At 43.3% G+C, this 6,000-nt stretch overlaps 1 protein-coding gene across 1 annotated transcript in view; it reads right to left on the reverse strand.

Moving 5' to 3' along the window:
• LOC311496692 (PC3-like endoprotease variant B) overlaps positions 1–4,549 on the reverse strand; it is a 77,683-nt gene extending 73,134 nt beyond the window's left edge. Inside the window, exon 1 of the mRNA XM_084556642.1 lies at positions 4,211–4,549. The gene's annotated coding sequence lies outside the window, so the exon portion shown is untranslated. The remainder of the gene's footprint in view (positions 1–4,210) is intronic.
• Between the last annotated feature and the right edge of the window lie 1,451 nt (positions 4,550–6,000).

Raw genomic sequence — 6,000 nt, forward strand, 5'->3', positions numbered from 1 at the left:
GATGGCACTTCAGTTCATAGAATGAGTAAAGGCAGGTGAGCGAATACTTTTGGTAATATAGTGTATATAGGCTGAACAGAAGGGGTCCAAGAACTGACCCCTGAGGAACTCCATATGTCATAGCCACTGGATCGGATTGATAGCTTCCAATGGTCACAAAATAACTCCGCTCCTCCAAGTAGGACCTGAACCAATCTAGTACTGTTCCGCTGAGTCCTGCCCAGGTTCCCAACCTGTTCAGCAGTATACTGTGGTCTACAGTGTCGAAAGTGAATTTAGAGCTCAGCTCAACACCTTGTGTTGTTCTTCATGTTTTTTTAGTTGTTCCTAAAACATTTTTGTATGTGTCTGTGTCAGGCTGCATCCTGCTGGGGATGGCTAATGCCTATGGGGTGTTGGTGCTTGGTCTGGTCTAGGGGGGTGGTACATGTCTAAGTAACATCCACATGAATGCCAGGCCCAAAAGGTTCAAAGCAGAACACTGAACTGTCACAAGTTGGTCAATGTTATTTACTTCTACTAGTGGTTTCAATGTTGTGGCTGATCGGTATCTGTTTAAAAGTGAGAACATTATGTCCTCATCTGTGTGTTGTCCCTGAACCCTCACATGTTTACATTGAGCAGTTTTTCCTCAACCTTACCAATTATGTCATTAGCAGTGTGATTAATGCAACAGCTGATTGTTGCCTTGCTGTTGGAGAGCGGCATCGCCCGGGATTACAGAGTGGCTCTGGATTCTCAGAGGAGGAGGTCCGCAGTGGACCTCGATTATGTGCGAGTGTGTGTGTCAGTGCTGTAAACAAAAGGCTGTTATATATATTAAAGCTCTCTTCAGCTCAGCCTATGAGTCCCATTCCTACGGACTGCTTTAATTCACCTATTTATTTTGAGCACCAGAAGCTCAAGCTTAGTTTAGAGTTTAGTCTGTATAAACAGCATAAAGCTTGGTTCATGTTTCTGAAAGGAATCTACGGAGTAGGCCAAGCAGATTGTCAGTGTTTATACTTGCACGCTGCCAGACTGCTAGCTGGCTGTGTGATTTGTATGCTACTGTGTTCCTTTTAGTTTACTTTCTATACTTCAGACAATAGTGAATGAAACAGAGTGGATCATGCTGGGTAAATGGGAGTGGTTGAAAACAAGGCCTCATACTAAAATAATATGAGCAATCTTTTCAAACATCAGGGACTTCAGAAATAAAAGCCTGCCTCTGATAAAGACCAGTTACCTTCTGCGGTTGATGTAAATAAAGGTGATTATTTAAAGAAATACTGTAGTTTACTTTCAAGTACTTTCTTTAAGAAGTATTTTCTTTCCACATCATCGCCAGTCATTCGTAAAATATACACCAAGAAGAGACCGGCACCAGTCTTTCACTTACACTTAGGCTTACATAATAAATTATTAGAAAACAGGAGATACACACAAAAGAGAAAGATTACTCCCAAAATACATAGACCTATGGCCAAAGTCCAAAATTACTGACATGGACACTGGGACATGAGATGAGAAATTTAACATCTAGCAAAACGTATACTATCTTATTACCATTATTATTATAGTAAAATGATTGGGCTCATCATCATCAGTATCACTATCTCTTTAGAAGTGTGAGCATAAAAGTCAGACTTTTAATATATTTAATAGTGTACCTGGACATTCTGCACTGGCTGTTTTAATTAGGGTACCTGAATAAAATTAAATTCTTACCTATTTTAACATTTTTTTTAAACATTTGATTTGAGTATTTCAACAAGACTTTTGTAACCTAGGTAAATTGAGCTGTCAGGAGATTCACTGTTTGACTTTCTCATCAGAACATGTGGTGTTATGAATAAAGAGTGATGATGAATAAACGGTGGTTTAAATCGGAGGATGTCTGTCATGTTGGTTTTGGGCCAAAAAAGTCAAAATCAGAGGCAGGAAAAGTTTCTGACCTTTCCTTTCTGGCATTCAAGGATATAACCCAGACAACCCCCCTGATGCTCAAAATACGTGATTTTGCCTGTTTAAATAAGCTTTAATTTCAAACTATCTTGAAGAGCTAGCAACAGAGAAAAACAACACTCAAGTTCAGTCGATCTAAAGCATGAAAAATATGCTCACAATGCTTTAGCTACACAATAATGCACAAGTGACTAATGCGCAGGTTAAACATCAATTTGATGCAACGCAGACACTAGCGCCGTAGCCTGACGTGCACCTCCCGAGAAACGTAACTATGTGTCACGACGAGGCAGACCGCAAGAGCTGTGATTGGTCTGTTTGGTGGTAGCGTGTTTCTGCTTTACAATTTCCGGCTGCTTCTCTATCTCCACAGTTTTCAAATTGATTGTTTTAGATCAATAAAGATGGAAAACACTGAGAAAAGACTGACTGAGGATGTTTGGAAATACAAACATTTGGATGACTCGTCCTCGGTGAAATTTCAGCAAGTTTCCGTCGTTACTGTTGAAAGTGAAGCAGGAAGTAGCGGCAAAAGACACAGCGCCAACTAGCGACGAATGCACAAGTATAAATGGCTCGCGACGCCGCAGGCTACGTGTGCAGGTTACGGCGTCGATCTCCTGCAGAAGTATAAACCGTGCTTAAGCCTTCCATTGTGAGAGAAATGCAACTGCAACATTTTTCAGATATGTACAAATAGTTTCCTCACCTCAGAAGTCAGTTTTAAAACATGATTCTAACATTAACTCTCGTGTCTTAAACTCTGCATAATGCAAAAACCGGTGAAGTCTGTAACTGATTCCACCTGCCGTGCATGGTAAAGTACTGTCTGTGGTGCAAAGAGAAAATAGAGCAGACAAGTTTGTATAGACAGAAGCCTGGTCAGTGGTGGGTGGATGGAGAATAGCTAAGGCTTTGGCAGAAGGCCAGCGACTGTAGCTAACACTCTGTAATTGGGTTTGACAACCACGTAAATATGTCTTCCATAAACCAACAACAGTATTGACAGTTTGCAGCTTAAGAACAGCAATTAAAGTACCTATCAATTGGATTGGTTTAAGGGCTAAGCCACTATATACTCAATAAAGAGCTGTTCTTATTTGGCACAAGTAAGTGATGTTAGTGGCTTTTTTGTCTTGCCTCAAAGCTTGAAAATACATTTAAGAACCTAACAACAGCTGGTAGGGAGAAGCAATGTCTATTTATGCAATTGTTCACCATCCCAAAACATTATTTGTGCAATCCATTAAATGTGACACTCATTACGGAAAGTGGGAAATTTTGGGCGCGCACAATCATTTTCACCTAAAGTCACGATAGTAGAAAAGTAATTAAAGTTACAGTTTAATGAAATCATGAACCATACATGGAGTCACTAGAGATTGCGCATAAATTACTTCAATTAATCACACGCACGCTGATTCAGATGATAACTTTGAAGCAGAGAGTTGGATTGTGCTCTCTTTTTACTTTCTGGACATTTCTTTTTTCTTGTACGTGTTGGTACGCGCATCTTTTTGTGTGTGTGTGTGTGTGTGTGTGTGTGTGTGTGTGACTGAAGGGCCAGAGGTCTGGTGCACCCTGGAGAACGGACAGGGCCAAAGCCACATCTCTGACCCTTCCTCCCATCCTGCCTCCCTCACCCTGCGCTGTCACGGGATGCCTCTGTGGGTGACGGTTTCCCTGGCAACAGAAGCCCAGAGAGGAGGCTGCAGTGTGCGAGGCGGAGGTTGATGCGGAACGGCGTGCTGAAGGTGCAGGGAAGGGGCATAACGTGATACTGGGTGGAGCAGGCGCGCCGACGACACGAGAAAGGTAAACAACTTTTAGCCATCGCTCACCACACGGCTCTAATCTTTTTAATTTAAATATTTTTTTTGCATCCTTCTCGCTAATCAACTCTACGCCCTGATTAAAACAGCAACGCTAGCCAAATGAACTTCCATTTGCATATACATGCTGAGTAAAATCAGAACCGATGCCAGAGTGCGAATTCATGTTGACGCGGCCATGTTAAATGTATCAAGCAGTCACGTCTAAGTAGCTGAGCGCTCTGATTTGCTATGGTTACAAATCTATTTCCCGCTGCGTTACACAGACGCAGCAAGTCAAACCAAAAAAAATAAATAAATAAATAATCTGAGTGGTTTCATTTGGGAAGGTGCAGCTTCACAGAACATCTATACTTATACCCTCAGATTTGAGCCGTATTTTATTCTGTTCTTTATTTACTGAACCAGATAAAAAAAAAAAAAACACTTACCCCTTCTGCAGTCGCAAGTCTTTTCTCAAAGGTGGCTCTATCATGGCGCCCCCTGCTGTCTCTCAAGGTGTACAGATCCTCCAGGCTGCCAACCTGCCAGCATGGAAACACAATTTCCGGTCAGGTTACGCAACCCCAAGCATTCAGGACACAAAGGCTAACGGGACACATTGTTTGATGTTACACTGGATTGGTTGACGGGAATTTTATCTTTTTATTTATTGACATAACGCACCTTTAGCTTTAGGATATGATAATACCGCAACGAGATGCAAGTGCAAGTGTTTTCATCAATACAAAACAACCAATGCAGGTACAGAATGAGGGTCAAAACACATAACGTATTCAGCCCTAATCACCCACATGACCCTTTGCGCGACATGATTTCGGCGTATCCCCTCTGGCCATCTGTCTTGTGTGGGTTTTTCTGCGAGAGGTGGGCCGAAATCAAATAGCACACAGTTTATCTAACCTTATCCAGGGCTTTTCATTTCCAAGCCTTATAAACTCAATCGTATTGACCGCCTGGGAGAGTTAGAACTAACTAAGTGAAATCTACTCGGCGGCAATTGTGTGCGAGGCACGCTGGTGTGTGTGGATGTGTGTGTGTGTGTGTGGGGCTTGCTGATTCTATCTCCCTTCACTTTCATTCTCTCTATTCTCTGTCCCTGAGGTGCATCAGGGCTGAGACTGCCGAGTAAATTGTCCCAAATTGAGTTCCTTCTTGCCGGCAGATACAGGCCACATCCCGACCGTTTAGAGCGAGGCAGAGAGAGAGAGAGAGAGAGAGAGAGAGAGAGAGAGGGAGGGAGAGAGAGAAAACAATCACAGCACACATCACTCGCTTGAAAAATTTCTCTCTAATTTCTCTCCTTGCATTTTCTATCCACCCTCCCTGTCTCTCGTTCTTTTTTTCCCCTCTGCTGATTTCCCTGCTGCCTCTCTTTCTTCTCCCAGCACATTATTCTTCTTCTTCTCCCTGTGTGTCTTCCCTTGTCTTAGTCTGCTGCGATAGGTGTACATCAGTCTTTCCTTGCTCAGCTTGACTTTTTCTTTCCTTTCATGATTTGCTCCTCTCCTGCGTGTTCCCCTTTCTCTGTCTTTTTCTAGCCTTTCTCCCTCGGTCCCCGTAAGCTTTCTTCATCTCCCCTACCAACAATATTTTTCTTCTCTCCACACCCCTTTTTCTTGCCTGGGCTTCTATCCCCCCTTTTGCCGTCTTATCCCCCCCTCCTTGGCTGGCTGCACCCGGTGACATAGTACCCATCAGCGCAGACGTCCTGGGTGGAGGAGTCTGGCTCTGACAATAATCACACACTAAGTTTATAACGCTGGCAGCCCAGCAGAGCCGAGCTGAACTGAGCACACGCAACTCCCCTGACACCGGCACACTCCATTTAACTCGGCAGGGGGCTGCAGGCTGGCTGGGGTGGGAATGAATCATGAGACACTGATGGGGGTGCAAGTGTGTTTTTGGGGATGGGGGTACTTGGGGGTTGGGGATGGAGCAATGACTGGAGAAAGATATGGATGTGGAATGTGGAAGGACGGCTGAAACTAGTGCTGGAGGGGATGAAGGAGGGTTATGGTTTTAGACTGTTTTTTGTTGTTGTTGTTGTTGTTGTTGTTTTTTTTAAAAGATGCTCATGTTACTGTCCCTGCATGGAGAAATAAATACTTGTGTTTGCCTGCTAGCTCTCTGAGATATCCTAACTTTCATTTATTTTTTAAGATGCTACGGGAACCCTAAAAGTTACCGGCAGCGGAGTGGTGGAAACTTGCTGTTGTGC

This window comes from Chelon labrosus (genome assembly GCF_963514085.1).
Source record: "Chelon labrosus genome assembly, chromosome: 12".
NCBI classification, from domain to species: domain Eukaryota; kingdom Metazoa; phylum Chordata; class Actinopteri; order Mugiliformes; family Mugilidae; genus Chelon; species Chelon labrosus.